The 19,052-nt window shown below is 39.6% G+C and overlaps 1 protein-coding gene across 14 annotated transcripts in view; it reads left to right on the top strand.

Annotated features, from left to right (window-relative positions):
* The window catches only part of MRPL42 (mitochondrial ribosomal protein L42), a 72,587-nt gene that overhangs the window by 42,316 nt on the left and 11,219 nt on the right, over window positions 1-19,052 (top strand). For 3 of the 14 annotated variants that reach the window (XR_012493851.1, XR_012493855.1, XR_012493864.1), the window contains exons 6-8: window positions 6,297-6,434; window positions 12,007-12,078; window positions 15,066-17,066. The gene's annotated coding sequence lies outside the window, so the exon portion shown is untranslated. Of the gene's footprint in view, window positions 1-6,296; window positions 6,435-12,006; window positions 12,079-12,948; window positions 17,067-19,052 lie in introns of all 14 variants that reach the window. The other 11 variants (XR_012493859.1, XR_012493857.1, XR_012493860.1 and 8 more) reach the window with 11 other exon arrangements.

Raw genomic sequence — 19,052 nt, 5'->3', positions numbered from 1 at the left:
AGAATTACTAATTCACTCATAATCACTCATAATTTCTTCAGTTACAATTGAAAAACAACAAAAACTGAGTTATAAAAATTATAGTAGTTTGAAATACACATTTTCAATAAGCAACACTTTTTAAGTCATTATTTTCTTTCCCTTTTATGTTTGTTCTAAGTCTATTTATTGAAATTTAATTTTGTTTACTGAATGAGATAATAAAAAAATCGAGCTTGTATTTTTTGTTTTTTCTTTTTATTTCTACTAATTTAGTTTTATTGTAATTTATTAAAAGTATTGGGCCACAGTGGATTAAAGAACTGTCTCTTCATCATAAATGATTTAAAAACTTTTGTTTTGCAATATACTTTCCAGATGATTATTCAGCTTTGGCTTGACCCCTTCTAGTGACTAGGGGTTCATTACCTTTCCGGGAAGCTAACTCCATTATTAGGCAGTTCTAAAAATTAGAAAGTATTTCCTTATATTGAGTAGAAGTCAATCGTTCTATGATTTAGAATCCGCAGACTTGATCCTGCCCCTGAAACGATACAAAATAAGTTTACTCTTTCTTACATACGACAGTTCTTCGGATATTTGAAAACATTTGTCATGTCCCTCTTTATTTTTCTTTAAGCTCCACTTTTTTCTGATTATCCATATGACACGGTTTCCAGAACCATCCTGTCCTGGTTGACCTCTTCTGGATGTATTATTTTAATAATGCCTTTCTTAAAACATATTACCCAGAACTGAACTGAACATAATTTTCTTACTCTGGACAATATACTTCTGTTAATGTGCCAATAATGAATCAAGTTTTTTTAGCAGTCATGTCACTCTGTTGATTTGTATTGAGTCATAATTTCTCAAAAGGGAATCAGAATATCAAAATAGTTTCCAACTTCAGCTTATTCCTTGTATAAATACACTTTTCCACCCTTCTGATTCCTTTTAGGGAGAAAAGAGAAAAGTTTGTTTTTATTGCTAACCTCACTGATTTTTAATTTTACTGTTTAAATCTTAGCAACATGGCTGGTAATGTAATCAAAGATGATTTTAAGCAGGGTTATTATATTTAGAAACTTCTTTCTGGCTAATGCGTGTAAGGTAGAGGAGGGACTGGAACAGGAATAAGATGAAATGTCAGGTAAACTGTTAAGTAGCTGATGCAGTGATTTAAATGACAAATGATAATGGCCTGGATTAGAAAAGCAGGAAAAGATTGAGAGAAGGGACAGATTCCAGAGATATACAGGAAGTAAAACTAATAGTACTTGGTAACTAATCCATATGAGAATGACAGAGAGTAATGAATGGGAAGGGGAGAAAAACAGCTCTTGATACCTAGAAGCTGATCTGGCATTCACAGCTAGGTTGTGTTATTTTCTTGTTGGGATTATAAATCTCACAGAATACCAACATCAGACAAGATGATTCTGAGATCATAAAAGACCATGACATAGAAGAAGTTCATTTTGTTTAAGCACAGACAAAAAAAGGGGCACTGTCCCATCCACAAAATGTCAAACACTCCCCTCTCTCAGCTAACACAAGTAATAGCTACTTCTTTACCAATTATAGTATTATTCTTGCTCTGGACTGTCCTTCCTGTAGATAAGATGGATTGATATCCCAATCATAAAATGCTCTTTCTTTTTGACAGCTTCCAATCTAGAGCAGACCCCTGCTTCCTTAGACCCTCTTTCAAATCACTCAACCAAATTCCAAATTCTATAATAAGTTCTTTCTTTCACTCTCTTTACTGAGTCCCATAGTTCCCTATGCTGTGCCTTCTGCTTCACTGCAATGAGTAATTAACTCAACTTCAACTAGAGATCTATTCCTGGTGGTCTCAGACTGAAGGGCATTGACGTAAGATTAATCCCAGAGTTTCTTGCTTAGACAATCTTATGTTGGTAGTACCAGTAATAGATATAAAGAATGATTAATAAGAAGACATCTAACTTTCATCTGAATCGTCTCCTTTCCCTGGAGCTAATGAGGAAGGTTGCCTGTCAGATCTTTCACCTAAGTGGGACCTGATCACATGAATATGGTTGCCTTTCCCAAACTAGAGATCCCTTATCTGGGGTCTCTGTAGACCTTACCAGGTTGATGGATGAGTTTCTTTGAGGGCTCTATCAGCTTTGAGCTGGATGCAAAATGTGTTTGGGGGCTTGATGTGCTTTCTGGGGAAGGCATCGTTGGCTTTCACCATGTTCTTAGGAATAGTTGACTTAGAGTTGTTATGAGTGTACTATTTTTCAGTCTTGATCTCTCCTTCCCTTCAACAATTATTTATATAGAACCTGTACTCTTCGTGGTGTCAGGTGGCTATGTATAAGACAGACATATATTCCAGTGGTGAGGAAGCAGGGTAGCTTCGTGGGCTTGTGACCTGTGCAGTCACCCAAGACTCTGCTCTCAGGAAGGTCCTGTGATTGCTTTAATAGTCTGAGGTTCCATCTCAATGTTCTTTATAATTTTGAACAAAGTGTTCCCCCCTGCATTTTCATTTTGCCGTGAGCCCTGCACATTGTGTAGCCAGACCTATCATGGAGTGAGGGGCAGAGACAGATGTAAAACAAGTAACCAAATAGTTTCAGTAATTACAGATTTTGGTAGATTCTTTGGAGCACAAAAACAAGATGCTGCTATAATAGATAATGAGAGGGGGACCAACCTCGCATAAGGCCTTTCTAAGGGTCTGAATTTAAGTTGAGATATGAGTCACCCAAGATGAGGAATTTAACCAGAGGAGAGCTTCAGTTTAGCTCCGTTTCCATATGTGGTTTTATGATCACTTAAAAAAATAGTTACAATTTTGTTTTACTTCTTTGAATGAAAAGTATTTTGAGAGAGAATATATGTTTTAAACTTCTGGGTGTTTAGTTATCTGTTCTCTCCCCCTCTTCTAAACAAAAATTATTTTTCTTGTCTTATTGCACTGGCTTGCTCCTCCGGTATCATGTTGAATGGAGTATTGAGAACAGATTTCCTTCTTTTTTCCTGACCTTAGGGAAAAGCATTCAGTCTTTCACCATAGAGTGTGATGTTAACTTTAGAATTTTTATAGATGCCCTTCGCCCTTACTCTTTTTCTGCTTTAATTATGTTGCAGTCTGAGAATGTAACTACTGCTGTGAATCTAAAGTTTACTGACATTGAGTTTTAGAAGTATTTCGTAGATCTTGAGAAGCAGCTATCTTCTCTGCTTTTATGATTAAGAATCTGGCTTGTCTATTACATCAGTCTTATTAATTAATGGGTCTCAAATTTCATGTCAGGAGGTTTAGCTTTAATAAGCAAGAGTTGGAGCCCGGTAGTATGCATTTTTTAACACACACACCAGGTAATTTCACCAGTACTCCTTTCTTTTCATTACAGTTTGAGAAACATTGCTTGTCTTTAGTTGTCCTTGGAATGCTGATTCAAAGATAATTGGCTCAAAAGAATTAAATTACAGTTTCCTATTGCTCTTGTGCTAAAGTTCCCTCAGTATTTTCTGTTACTTTTGCTTCTTTTCTAAAAAAATTGTTTTGTTTTAGTTTTATTTGGGGTAATTCATGATAGGTCTTCATTCTGAATTATACTCTATTATTTGGAATTGATCTCTTTGTTTTAATTAATAGCACCACCTCTACTTTTTAAACATAATCAATCTGTTTATTTTTGGTATAATTTTTCACCTCCTTTGAATTTCTACATTTTAAATCGCCTGTAGCTCTCATTTTTAACATATAGATGGATTTTGTTTTAGGATCTTTTTCTTTTTAATGGACACATTTATACCAATTACTGCTGTAATAAATGTTGTTGGCTTTAATTCTGCCAAGATATTCTATATCATTTTTCTTATGTTTGAAGTATCTTTTCTCTCTCTTTTACTCTATTATCTGCATTGCAGGAGTGTATTTCTTTTCTGATAATTTGGAAGGTGTAGTTCTTGCTTTAATTTGATTTCATTACATTAAACATTATATTAATCTCAAAAAAAGAATGAGTAATAGATGAGAAGAAGAAAATATCTTCAATTTTTAACAGATTATCTTTGAGATATCAGTGGGTTAAGCTAAGTGGAGGTATCCAGGTGGCGATTGGGTGAATATATGGTTCCGGAGCTTACGAGAGACGTCTGTGCTGAGCCTCTTATTTCTACTCATACATAAATATACTAAGAACTATATATTTGAGAGCTATTTTTTCTATAGTAACTGAAGCTGGGATTAGCTAAGATCACCAGGAATGGAAAATAGAATGAGAAGAGGAAAGGGCTGAGGACAAAACCCTGAGGAACACCTATATTTATGAGGTGCGCAGAAAATGAGAGACCCAGAAAAGATTTAGAGGGAGCTGTCATTGAGGAAAGAACAGAATCTGAAGCAGAAAAAGAACAGACGTTAGAGAAGGAGAGCGTTTCAAGAGGGAGGATGAGATTAGTAGTTCTATATGCTGCTGAAAAGCCAGGTAAGATAAGGAGTCCTTCAAGCTGTTTCACATATTCCCATCATTTTTTTGAGCACCTCTTACTTTCTGGCACATTGAGGGGTTTCTTACACTAACCCTCCCCTAGCCCCGGAATCAGACATTTCTCTAAGGACTTCTTTTTCCTTTGAGTGAAAAAACGGTGTTTAGAAACCAAGATCTGGTGTATTATTCCTTTTAAGAAGCTTGTCTGTGAAGGGCTGTGGCTATGCAGTAGTTGCACAAGGAAATGGAAGGATGGGACGGGGAGAACTTGGTTTAGGTAAAGATGAGCAAAGCAGAGAGGTCTGTTATCAGAGCTGAAACTTCAGGTTAGAAGCAGGTTAAAGATGATTGGATTTGACCTTCAGTCTGAGAGTGGTACATAAAACTCCAAAGGTATCTTTAAGGCAAGGATTCGTTTCAGGAATCTGGGCAGAGTTCTGCCTTTCAACAGGCATTAAATGATCTCAGCAGGGGAGAAAGGCCGTCTGCCAAGGCCAAGCACCAAGCAAAGCCTGAAACCACCCGTGAAATATTTGGGTTATCTACCTGTGCCAAGCATTTTATCCTGGCATGTGGGCTTTAGCGTTGCAATTGTAACCCTCTACTTATTAAAGTGATAATTCTATTTATTGCCTTGAATAGTCTTCATTATTAAGAAAAGAACTGGATATTTGGTGTGAACATCTCTAGTTTTGTTGACCTTCCAACCATCTTTCTTCTGGAAAATTCCCATTTTCCTACCACAAACAGATCTTGCGGGGAGGCCCAACTCCTGGCCATTGAACTAGACAGATGAGGAACTACATCCAGCAGCGCTGTTTGAAACACAGCGTTTTGGTCCTGAGTGAGGATATGACCTGTGTCAGGCCAATAGCAATCCTTCCTCGTGGTTTGAACAAATGGAGCTAGGCAAGAGGAGGTGGGACATTCCATTTGTGGGTGGCATAATTCCTAGGAAGGAAGCCTGGGCAAGAGAAACAGAGAAGAGATGAGAGAAGACTCCAGGTGGTGTTTGAATCTCTGATTCCTTGTCTGTGAGGGGCAGGTGTGACCTTGACATGGCAGAGATCTATGCGCCTTCCAACACAGATCCTTGGTGCCTAAGCTAGTTTGACTTGGGTTTCAGTCACTTATCACATACAACAACTTCAAATAATTCTGCTTCTAACTTACATTATCAAAGGTACATTTACACTGTCAAAAGCTGACTTCATTTCAATAAGTATTTCCAACATCCCACCCAAAGTGGCAAGAAATAAAGTGAATGTAAATAGCTGTTGAATTTTTCCTAATAAAAGCAGCAGTTGTTTAAAATGATTTTTTCTCTTTTTATGCCTAATATTAGAACATTTATCCAGGCACTCTCCCAAGCATCTTTCTTACTAACAACCTTAGTTTATATTGTATTTCCATTCCTCACTGCTCCCATCACAATGTTGCACTGAATGTATACGATCTTGTCAATTTATCAAATACTTCCTTTCTAAAGCAACAAGAAGTAAATCGTGTGTAAGAGAAAATATGTACACTTATCTTTGTTCCCTTTCGTTGCAAACAACTCCCTAAGTGACTTCTCCAGCTTATACTTTCTCTAACCAAGAGTTATTTTAACATGTTTTACTATCTCTTATTTGCTCTTTTAGCTTTTCCAGTCCTTAAGGCTAAGTAGAAACCCTAATCCTATGTTTACCCAGACATTTGCTGAGTTCAAGGACAGCTAACCCAGCTGGTTAATATCTTTGTTCTTTAGAAAGAATCTTAGTTTGGTTCAGTGCTTATAATCATTCAATACAGTGTTGATCATTACATTCCACCGTTTTCTTTGCCTACCCCTCCTTACAGAATCAGCCTCCGGTTTTCTTCTGGGGATTTGTCCTTTCCCTGCTTCACTCTATGAGGTCTCAGGGGCATTCTAATTCTTATGTGAAGAATGGAGCCATGACCCAGGCCCAAGGAAACCTGCACATTTTTCCTGAGATGGTAAGTGACCTAAACAGTGCAATCAGTGGGCATTTCAAGACTTTTGTGAATGCTACCAGCAGCTATATTTTTCCTCTCCACTGAATATGAACTTAAGGGGCTGTGCAGCTGGCATTCTTGCAGCCATTTTATGACCATGAGGAGATTTTCTGTCTGAGAATGGAGCTAACCCCTGTGCTATGAAGCTGAGAGATGGAGAAAGAGAAATCAGGTCCTAATTACTTAAACCAAAATTTAATTTTTGTTTAAGCCCATTTGAGTAGATCTTTCTGTTACTTATAACCAAAAGAGTCTTTACTGATGTAATAATAATCATTTAACATTCACTTGAATAAGAGGAAAAATTGGATAAATCATATGTATCTGATTTTTAAAGCAAGATCTGAGAAATAAATGAAAACTCAGAATCCATTGGCCACATCAACTTGTCCTATATGCTTGTCAGAATTACTTGTCTAGAAAAGAGAGTAAAGCATAAGAAACTAGGCTCTAAGTATTCTAAAAACTCCAACCAAATGCTTGGGATAGCCCAAGTCTAAGAGATTTACCCAGTCCCTTAACGATGCATTATAATGAGAACAGTTATTCTGAGCAGTGACCATGAGACATCAGAAGGCCACAGTTATTAGAGAGAAAGATTAATAGGCTCATAGAATTTTTGGTCTGTCGGAGTTAAAATCACCTACTACTTGCTAATGCAGGGAAATGGACTTGTGCCATTTTCAACAACATAAATAGAAATACATATTTTAGGTTAATCCTTAAATAACTAAACATTTAAATATATGAAAATAATGGCTCTCTAGTCCTTTTTACTGACTAAGGCTCTAGAAGGGAATTTTACCATGGCTGGGCCTCCGTAGTTCTGGAGAAACCTAGAAGCTTAACAAACAACCCCTCCCTCTTTTTCTCCATCCTATAACTCATATGGTGGGACAAATCTTCTATTTTTCAAAGAAATCTTTGAGAAAATTCATACATGTGATTCAAATGATTTTGGAGGAAGCATGTGGAGTAGAAATTAGAAGAAGTTGAGAGTTAGCAGATTTTTATTTGGTCCTAGCCCTGCTATAACTGTGTGATTTACGAGATGTAAGCTCCATGAGGACACGGCCCAGATCTGTCTTAATTCATTGATGTACACCTGATGCCCAGCACAATGTTTGGCATATATAATAAATGCCCAATAGACTTCTTTTAATTAAATTAATACATGGATTTTGCATGACACTCCTAACTTTTCTATGTTATAATATTGGTAGAGCAACCACGAAAACCTCAGTGCCTAAACACAAACAAGGTTTATTTCTCACTCCTGTTACCCTCTGAATCGGGCCAGTGAATGGGGATAAACATCTCTGCTCCACAAAGTCATTCAGGCACCCAGGCTTCTACCAAGTGGTGGCTTTACCATCCCCTGGGACTTTGGATTCCTCTACTGGATTCTGTTCATCTGGGTGGCAGACAATGGAGAAGAGAGAAATGTGGAAAACAAAGGATTGTATGCAAGGTTTTAGAAGCCAGCCCTGGAGGGGGATTCTGCCATATTCCATTGGCTAGAACTCTGCCAGCCCACTCCGATAACTGCAAGAGAGCTAGGAGTTGTGATCTAGTGGCATGCCCTGGAAGAAGAGGAGAAACTCAAATACTGGTGAGAGATTTGTCTGCTTTACTCTCTGAGCCCCAATTTCTTCTTCTGAAAAGGATAATTAAAAATTGCTATTTGCCAGCACTTTATGAGAATTTAATGAGGCAATAAATGTGGAAGTACTTGGTAAAGTTCTAATTAAATGTTAGCTATGAATATTCCTGGGTAATTTGGTACCTTTACCTCTGCATTTCATCTGTGAAATGTGTAGGCTGAAATGCCCTCTAAGAATCCTTTCCAGCTCCAAAATGCTTCGATTCTGTGGTTATTTTAAACATTCAGCAAGCAAGTGCCTTTCCAACATTGTATTAGTGTCTAGGATAAATCCTTTAGGATCTTGCACCTGACTGGACAACCTGGTCCTCCTGTCCCCAGCCCTCTTTCAGGCTATTTTTACTCAACATAATCTTTTTGAGAGTATTCCATGTTGCTATATGTTCACTACTTTTCATTGAGTATGAATATACCACAATTTATTTATTCGTTCTCTTGCTGTCATAGCACCCATGTTGTTTTTGAGACATAACCTGCTTCTATCTTATCTTATTTTAATTCTGTCTATTCCAATTGGGTAAAAGATAATCTTTGCCTTCTTATTGCATCCACCAGTCCAGACTGCTAGATTTCTTAATTTTCAGAAGAAAATTGTAGATGTGGGGAAGAGAACCTAAGAAAGTGTTCGACACATTTGAAATATTAAAAACAAACATGATTACTTTAATCTTTCCTTGAAAGATTCTTTGTAACACAAGCGTGGTTCAATCTTTCTCCTTTGCCTGTGGGTTCCTTAGTTCTCTTACAAGTTTCCCACATTTTTTTCTCTAGCTAAATTACCTTTTCAACCCATTGACAACTATTTTGTACAGTTCCTAGGGGAGGCCAGCCAAGGGGAGGTCTGAATTCTCCTATACTAAGCGCAGGTGAGGGGCTGATATGCATTGATGCTTAGGGATGTTCTGGCTTGTAGGTCATTCACGTAAGTAGAGGAACCCATATAACTACTTCCATTCTTGCCTCTTCGTGTCCTTCTCCACACACAGCCATGTGGTTCTTCTCTAATTGCAAATATGATGTCATTTTCATGCCCAAAACACTTTAATGTGTGTATAGTGTACTTTCAACAAAACTTTCACATATATTATACAAATAATACAATGCACCTATCTTCAGTACAGTTTGTTTTGATAATTGGATATGCCTGTGAAAACACAACCCCAAACAATGTATAGAACATTTTTATCACTTCAGAAAGTTCCCTTGCTTTCCTTTTCCAGTCATTTTGCCCTCTTCCTGGCCCCCACACCCACAGGCAACCACGATCTGATTTTTATCACCATAGACTAGTTTTGCCTGTTTTGGGATTTCATACAAATATAATCACACAGTATGGACTTTTTTTGATGTCTGGCTATTTTTACTCAACATAATCTTTTTGAGAGTATTCATGTGGTTCTATGTTCATTCCTTTCAATTGAGTATGACTATACCACAATTTATTTATCCATTCTCTTGTTGAGGGACATTTGGATTGTTTCCAGGCTTAGGCTATTTTTAGGCTGCTATGAATATTCATGTTAATTCTTTTGGGGACATACGTTTTCATTTCTCTTGGGTAAATACCTCAGAGTAAAACTGTCAAGTAGTAGGGGCCTTCAGCATCTAAACACCCATTTACGATGAAGACCAAAACCCTGCATGGCCCTGATCCTTTCTCTGGAGTCGTCCCGCACGCACCCCACTTCTACTCACTCTCTGAACTTCAGCTCCGCTCTTCATGCTTTTCCCTCTGCCAGAAATCCTCTTTTCCAGCCCATCCCTCAGAAACTCCAGTAACAGCTGCCCGCCTTCCGCATGAAGGTAACTCCCTCACCATGGGCGTTCACGGCTCTGTGTTCTTGATGCCTCAGCACTTACTGAGCCTGCAATTTTATACTTATGGACACGATTACTTGTTTAACATTTGCCTCTTACTCAGCAGCAAGCTGCATGAGGGCAGTTATCGGCCTGTTTTATTCACACAGCACCTTGACTAGTTCCTGGCACCTACTAAGCATTCAGTGTGTTACTGTTGGATGAATGAATAAGGCTTTCCTTCACCCTACCACAGATTCTGTTCTGCACTTTGGAAAAACATCTTTCCAGAGAAGAAACTCTGTCCTCATCATGGATTTCTCCACAGCCTGGACTCAGCTAGAGGGAAAAAGCAGGCGATCAGGGATGTTCAGGCTGCCTGGCTTCCAGAAAAGAGAAGAGTTTGAATTTTACTCTTAATAGGTCTTGTCCTTAGCAGACCATATATAAACAAAATTCCTGCTACAGGGGCTTCTGATTCAAATAAGACAAGAAGGCAACGCCATTAGTGGATATTCCACCTTGAACTAGGCCAAGTGGACTGGATCCGGCTTTTGTTTGTTTGCCCTAATTTTTCTTCTTGCCCACCAAGAACTGGGGGTGGGAATAGGGGGGTTCTCAAAACGGCACTGGTTTTCTTGGCAAGTAGGAATTTTTCTCAGTAGAGAGTCAGGGAATGAAATTCCAGAAAAAATATTAGGATAAAATTCTATGCAATAAAATTGCTTTTATATTGAAATGCTCCTCCATTAGGCACTTTTACTACTTAACTGGCCTGAGCTGAAATGCTGATGAGCTACGAAGGCTCATTTACTCAATGTGCTGTAAGGCTCCTTAGAGATGTCTCTAGCTACATGTCCTCTTCCCTACTCCTCCAAATCCCAATAGCACAGTAATGAAGATGATTACTGCAATCTTACATACCTTCACAGGACTTTGTATTTTTGTGGATGATTTCTTCCTGGGTTGACTTCCTGTCTGGGAGTAATAGTAATGTGCAGATGAGTGTGTGGATGCTTTCTTCTTGAAGTGTTTTGCCTTTGCAAAAAGAATGCAGAAATGTGATTCAGAAGGTGAGTGTAGTATGGAAAGGACTGCAAGTGTTCAAGAACACAACGTTCATCTTATCACCAGCCGATGACTTTTATTGCCACCAGCACATGAAATTATTTTAGGACTCAGCAAACCTCTACAGAAGGAATAGAATATACTCGCCTGTCTTTAAATAGGGATGGGTGATTCTTCACTTGAAGAGGAATTGAGGAAGTCCAGGTGATAATATGCATTAGAAAGTCTGCCAGAATGTTTAACAAGAGACTTCAAAGTGTTCGTACCCTTTGATCTAGCAATTCCACTCCTAGATATCTGGCCTGAAGAATCAGTCATAGATACAGATGAGAGTCTATACAAAGAAGGTCATTGCTACATTATTTACAATGAGAAGAAATTGGAAATGGTCTAAACATTTCACAAAAAGAGAATGGTTAAATGAATTCTGGATCCTGCTTATAAAGTATTATGATACTAAATAATGTTTGCAAAGACTATTTAATGATACAGGAAAACTGTCCTAGTGAAAGAAACACCTAGAATAGGGTCTGAAACATTATAGGCGCTCAGTAAATATTTGTTCAATCAATACATAAATGGATTACTTTTAAAACCAAAAAAAAAAAAAAAATGACTTAAAAACCTGCCAGAAAAATGAATGTTAACATTTGAAAAAAGGGTTAACACTTTTAGAAAGGCATTTTACAGGGAGGGGAAAGAAGATGAAAACAATTCATCCCTACACCCCAAGCCTACCAATCCTGCCAAAACAAAAAACAAAAAACAAAATAACCCCCACAAAAACTTGATCTTGAAAATAGGTTAATGGAAGAACTTTTTTCTAGGACACTTTAGATGGAGACAGGGTCCATGTGCAATAATAGTGGTGCTTTACTCTAAAATGAGATTCTGTTAACTTAATAGTTCTTGAGTACTGTTTTTGTGTGCTGAAATTTTGCTGAGATGTTGATTTGAGGGAGTTTTCTAATTTAAAGGAATTCTGTCCTTTTACTGTTTTGTTAGGTGGAGAGTTGGAAATATTTCTACCTCATTAAATAGCTTACGTTCCAAAAACCCAAACAGAGCACCTGCCACGTAAGTCTGATTTTTACTCTTGCTCTCTAAAATTAAGACTGGCAGCCGTGGGCATTCTTGAAAGTGTTTGCCTGGTACATTTGAGCTCATTTTTAAAAACTGGCTTCTTGCCAATCCGAATTCCAGCTTCTGATACTTAAATAGAAAATTCAACTAAATCATAGATAGAAGAATGTGTGTGTGTGAGTGTGTGTGTGTGTGTGTGTGTGTGTGTGTGTGGTGTGTGTGTGTGTGTGTGTGTGTGTGTGTGCACGCGTATAGGGAGATAGTGAGAAGAGGTACAGAAAGAAAACCAACAAAGAGATGTGGGTTAGAAACCATATTCTGAGCCAAGGGCTGTACTTGATAAGGGGAAATTAGGGGTGCACCTACAAGAGGAGTGTTTCAAAACTAAGATCAGGACATCAAGGTCCAAAGTCAGCCCTAGAAATCTGTGGGTTCTGAAGCAAATGACACTGTGCTTCACTGTGGGGGAAGACCCAGCTTTAGAATGTGGAGGGAAGCATTATAATTTGGGGAACCACTCTAAGAAAAGAATACAATTTTAGGATAAAAATACTGTAATAAGACATGACAGTACTTAAGAAACATGTACATACATCCACTAATCCCCACTATGTGTATCCCCAAGCCAACTTCCCTTTAGCTAGATCCCATAACGTCCAAGGCCTCGCCAAAGCTCTCTGACACAAAGGAGATTGTGATGGAAGGAAAGTCTGAGAGCAAAAGCAGAGGTCTCTACTGATTGTGGTTAAAATGTCTTAATTTTGCAAATTTAACAAAAACGTGCTGTTGTGAACACATTGTTAGGACCCCTCCTGGGGCCTGTAGCAGTCAGGAGCCTTGAAACTCAGCTTTATTCACTTCCAGGTAATGCCCCCTCTGACTGTGCTGGAGGCTCATGGGAAGTCCAAGAGAGGACTCAACCCAGAGCAGTGGTGACTGGGTTCTTGTCTCCGCACAAGAAAGCATCCAAGAGTGAGACAGATGCAGGAAAGTGAAAGTGATCTATTGAAAATGAAAGTACACACTTGAGAGGAAAGTGTGGGTAAACTCAGAGAATTTTTGGCCCCTTAAGATGTCATGATCAAGGGTTTTTGATCCCTCCTGGGAACTGGTGATGTCCCATTGACGTGGTTCAGTCATCTCCTCCCCCTGGGGAGGAGCCCTCCATTTCCCACTTTTTCTTCCCTATATGGCTCCTCTGGAACTGTCATGGCATCAGATGCATGATGGGAGTCGTAATAACCACACTGTAAATGAGACTATAATGACATTATAATTAGCTAAAGGTCAGGTCCTGGTCACAGGCATCAGCCTAGCTGGAAGAAACTGGTTCTTGTTTTTCTCCAGCTGCAGGGAGTGGATACATTCACTTGTTACTTGTATAACCAGTGAGGCACCTCACCTTGTACCCTGAAGGGGGTTGTTAATTTCCTAGGCTATCTATTCTGCCTGATAACCAGGCCCCACTCCTAGCATTTTTCTACAGATTAAATCAGACTAAAGTTAAAGGCAGCCAATGGGATGAATAGAAGGCAGAAACTATAGAAAGGTCACAGCGGGGACTCATCACATACATTCCTGTTCCTTTTGCAAATGTTGAGCTCTGAGGCTCAGAGATGATGAAAGACGTGTTAGGTATTCTGGAAAATACATAAAGGAGTATTGAGGCTGAAGATCAGGCCTCCAGATGTAAGCATTAGCACCAGCTGGGAATCCGGGCTCATTCCACCAGGAGAGAAGAGAAAGGGACTCAGGAGGGTAGAGGAGTTACTTGGAAGTGAGAGAGCTGGAAGATAGTGCCTTGTCCAGGTGCCTTAGTTTGGGGTCTGCAAGGAGTGCTCCTGACTGGGCACTCTTTGCTAGCTTTGCGGTTCTTTCCACCTGGCAAATGGGGAATTTATACCACGTTTCTTGGTAGAGTGGGCTACACATATGGGGGAGAAAAAGCCAAGGTTGCCTTTTGGGTGGCCTAATGAACCTTAAGTACTGAGGCAAGCCACGGGATTGGGAGTGAGTGGTTGATAGAGGATATCCTTACTACTCCAGGAATCCCCGAGGCAGCAGTAGCAGAAACAGTGAGAGCATTAAGTGGGAATTGGCACTGGATGGTTGGAAGTGAAGGCGGGCCCGGGAGAACCCTTGAATGAGATATAAGACCAAACCATTTAGGTCAATTAAAAATACAAGCTTATCAAACAATGTGTATTTTATAAGAACACACAGAAACAAAAGGATGCAAATTCAATACGTTAGAAGGGCTGCCTATGGGAGAGGGGTAGGAGTAAGAATGAGGTTTAAAAGGGAACACATTACTCACTCAGTCCATAATAAACAAGAGAGGGAACATGAAAACAAACAAAACACTCCAACAGCAATGGGAGTTTTTTATGAAATGGGGAGATTCCCAGTAATTACGCTGGGTGTGATCTGCATAGAGCAGTTTCAGACTCCAGTGGTCCCAAGGTTGTAGGGCTTTAGGAAACAAGGGCTCCCCATGTATAAGAACAGAAGAGATTTTTTTAAAACTGCTTCATAGTTTGGGGGTAAATGATACGCTTAACGCTTTTGTTTTTGTAAAATATGCAAACAAAACAGATTATTAAATGACTTTTATCCCTGTAAAGTACTTAAAAGAATGCCTAACACATAGTAAGTCCTCAATAAATCTTTAAAAAATAACCTGAAATTTCATCATCCAGAGATAACCACTACTAAGATTTTGGTAAATGTCCTTTCTATGAAATATGTCAGTTTACTTATTCAATTGTACATAAATGATATTAAATTCTACATAATGTTCTGAAACCTGATGTTTTTGTAGAACATGATACCGTAAAGATCATTTCATATCTAGGAACATAGACCATCCTCACTATTGCTAAAGTGTAGGCTGTGTTCCATTGTACAGATGTTTAGGCACACACCTCACTTTATTGCACTTCCCTTTACTGCACTTTGCAGATGTTGTGCTTGTTTTACAGACTGAAGGCAAGACCCTCCACCAACAAAAAGATTATGACTTACTATATTGTGATACTCACTTTATTGTCGTGATAATATTGTCGGGAACCAAACCCACTGTATCTCCAAGGCACGCCTGTACTATAATTTACTTAACTTGCTCCCAGCTGATGGACATGGAAGCTACTTCCAATTTTCATTATTATATATAAAGTTGCGGACCACCCACATATACCCACCATTTTGTACTTGTTTGAATATCCCCTTAAGGTAAGTTCCTAGGAGTGGAATTGTGGGATCAAAGGGTATGTACACTTGACCTTTTGATACTGCCAAACTGTCCTACAGAACAGTTTTTGGTGTCTGTGGCCCCGCCAATGGTGTATGAGTATTCTGTTATCTTCCCACAAAACTGAGCGTGGTTCTTTTCAATCTCTGCACACCTGTTACGTGAAAAATACCTTACTGTCAATTACATTTGCTTTTAAAAAATTAGTGTGATTGGTTAATTTTATGTGTCAGTTTGGCTAAGCTGTGGCTGCTGTGGCACCCAGTTTATGGCCAAATACCAGTCTAGATGCTGCTGTGAAGGTATTTTTTTAGATGAGATTAACATTTAAATCAGTAGGTTTTGAGTAAAACAGATTAGCCTCCATAATGTGGGTGGGCCTCATCCAATCAGTTGAAGGCCTTAAGAGAAAAGACTGAGGTCAACTTTTCCCTGAGTTGCCAGCCGGCTGCCCTCCTGCGTATTTTGGACTTGCCTGCCCCTACAATAGCATAAGCCAATTTCTTAAAATAAATCTCAATCTCTCTATATACACATATCCTATTGGTTTTATTTCTCTGGAGAACCCTAATACAATTAGTCTGTTTATTGGCTATCTGTATTTCTTTTCTCTTCATTTCTTTTTGAAATTTATTTTCTTTCCTTCCTCCCTCCCTCCCTCCCTCCCTCCCTCCCTCCCTCCTTTCCTTCCTTCCTTCCTTTTTTCCTAAAAATTATCTCCTTGCCCTTGCCTAAGTCTCTTGTTTTAGCCCCTCTGTTCATGCCTGACATGATGCAATGTGACCTGGGGACCCCCAAAGCTAGGAGCTCTGATCTATACCCCCCAATTTTCTGACTAGATACTTGGACTACAAGTGAGGTTATGCAAATATAATAAATAGACTGTATAAATAAAGCCAAGTAATTGAGAATGCTGCTTTGTTAAGGGAACTTATTTTTAAAACCGTCCCTCCTTTATCTATCAGTTAACAGCTGAACACAGAATTTCCTTTTGTTTCTTTTTTTCCCCCTCCTAGCAGTTGATGTCATCACAGCCATCTAGAAGAACAATTTCCTACAGTGATGGGCGTTCTGCGATGTCATTGGGATTACAAAAACTGGCAAGGAAATTTGCTATCAGTACTTATTACCGGAAATTAAAAGGAAATTAATTATAAGCTTTCTGGGAAAGGAGCTGTTCAGTGAAACAAACTTTTTCTTAATTTACTATACAAAGAAAGTCTGTTCTCTGTCTGCCAGAGAGAGAATGGCCTACAACTTCAAGATACTAAATAAGCAGGGCCGCTGTAAGAGACAGATAATCCTATTTTGGTGAGCTAAGTATCTGTGCCAATATGGTACCTCTCTCCATACTAGATAGGCTGGTGACTGGACTATTTTTCAAGCAACCAGAGGAAGCTTTGAAATTTCCTACTTTCTATGTCTTTGGTCAGATATGTTAAGCAGGGTTTACTGCCCACCCCCTATTACAATGGAAGCAGGATGCACTAGTTTTCTGTGGCTGCTATAACAAATTATGACAAGCTGGTGGCTTAAAACAACAGAAATTTGTTTTCTTACAGTTCTGGAGGCCAGAAGTCCAAAATCCAGGTAGAATTGGGAATCGCATCTGAGCTATACTGAACAGGGAGAGGAAGTTGTTACAAATAAGAGCAATGCCATTGCCAGAAGGAGGGGAACGCATGCAGCTGGGCAGGCTCAGACACCAGACGAGCAGTGCGGGAGAAAGACGGTGAGTTCAATTTAGACATGCTGAGTTATGACATCGCTGAGACACCTAGTCAGTGGGGATGTCCCCTGGCCATTACATTTGGTAGCAGGTTTATCAATTTGGACTTCAGCAAGAATACTTTCAGTGGCGTGGGGGGCAGGAGGATCACTGAAGGGAGTTGAAGAATTAATGGGGGTTGAGGAAAGTTGAAACGGGGATGGTCAGAAGCCAAAGAGAATTAGGGTCTGTTTGGGGACATTCTTTGTACTGAGCACAGTGCGCTCATGCAGCCTTTCGGGACCCAAGGCCATGCCCTAAACCAGGAGCTTTCAAAGGCTGCTACCCAGACCAGCAGTATCAGGCAGCTGGAAACTCATCAGCAAAGCACATTTTGGAGACTCGCCCAAGACTTACTGAATCAAAACTCTAGGGTGGAGCGCTGAAAAATCTATGTGTAACAGGCCCCGCAGGTGATTCTGAGAACTACAGCCTTGGGAGTCTGGAGGGACCCGTTTTGATAGAACTGGTGGTGCCATCTGTCTCAGGGAGGTGTATGTGCGTGTTGTTAACACATTTGTTCTAGCTGGGTCTGCTTGGAGCAGCGAGTTTGGTTTGGGGTGTGGTTTGGGGGCGGGGTGAGGGTGTTGGGCCTAAGGGCATGAAATTCTGCAAAGCAAGCAAATGTGCAAAAGGACTGGTTCCTTCCCAGAGCAGGATCCCCGCTGCTGGAGTATGAAACACGCTTGTTTTGATCTTTCAAGCAGATCAGCAGTTTGACATGTTTCCATTCCAGCGACTCGCTGCAAGGACGAGGCTGGTGTTCAGCTGAGCTGTCACAACGTGGCATTTCTCACAATGTTTGCTCAGCCCTGGGAAATGTTAACCAGAAACTTGGTGTGCTCTGTGACGTCAGTCTTTATGGTTGAAAACCTTTCTAAAATGGATCTTTTTGCCATTTTAGAGACTAACATCCATAGTATTTTAGAGAATAATATCCAAAGTAGCAAAGTTGTGAAAGATATATTGTCTTTACAAAGCAGAGTGGGTTTAAGATGAGTTCTCCAATAGTATTACTCTTCCTTGCATTCTGATTTGCTTCCTTGAGAGGATGAGTTTGGGATGGATGGAGTTCCTGCTGACGGCTAGGACTTACGTTATCTATGGCAGGCTGTTATGTGTCTTATTTCCCCTTAATAGCTGCACATGAAAGTCATCTGTCCGGTGGGCAGATTACGGGAAGTACGGCCCAGTGAAAACTGGATGAGGGCAGGGCTGGTTACAGTTTTTATCTCTAAAACCTAGAATTATACCAGCACCCAACAAATATGTTGAATGAATGAAAGAACATGGTCTTTGTAATTCAATTTTGAATCATTCTAGAATCTATAGGTCTCAGAGTTACTATTCTGAGCATTAATTCCCCCATCTGGGACCATAAGGATAGCCCGTGTAGGCAGGACTGGTTATGTAATTTGCAGGGGCTGGTGCAAAAAAGAAATGCAGAGCCCCTTATTCAAAAATTAGTAAGAACTTCAGGACAGCGACAGCAGAGCATTAAACCAAGTACAGGGCCCTTCCAAGTGGGGCCTGTGCTCCTACACAAGGCCCAAGAAGGAGAAGCTACAGATAGAATGTGGGATGAAATCATCCAAATCCTGGTAACTTCTGGAAATAGCTTTAAATAAAATTTCTTTTTTTGCAGAAATCCTTAAATGACCTTTTAAGGTAGTTATTTTCTCCTTTTCCATGCAAGAGAAGGGCAATATCAAAATGGAGGGTATCTGTGATAGGATTGGATCATTCCAATTTTTTTCTCCCAACTTGGAAAGCATGTTGCCATGTTACTCTACAGTGCCTCCCACTGGAGAGACCAGAGGATTTTCCCATCCATTGATGTTGGACTTGGCATATGACTCACTTTGGCCAACGGAGTATTAGTAGACATGATGTGAGCAAAGACTTTAAATGTACTCCTGTAGTTTGGCCTGGCCTTTTGTTGTCTCTCAT

The sequence above is a fragment of the Rhinolophus sinicus genome, linkage group LG02, assembly GCF_036562045.2.
Source record: "Rhinolophus sinicus isolate RSC01 linkage group LG02, ASM3656204v1, whole genome shotgun sequence".
NCBI classification, from domain to species: domain Eukaryota; kingdom Metazoa; phylum Chordata; class Mammalia; order Chiroptera; family Rhinolophidae; genus Rhinolophus; species Rhinolophus sinicus.
This window is presented reverse-complemented; position numbering and strand designations above follow the sequence as displayed.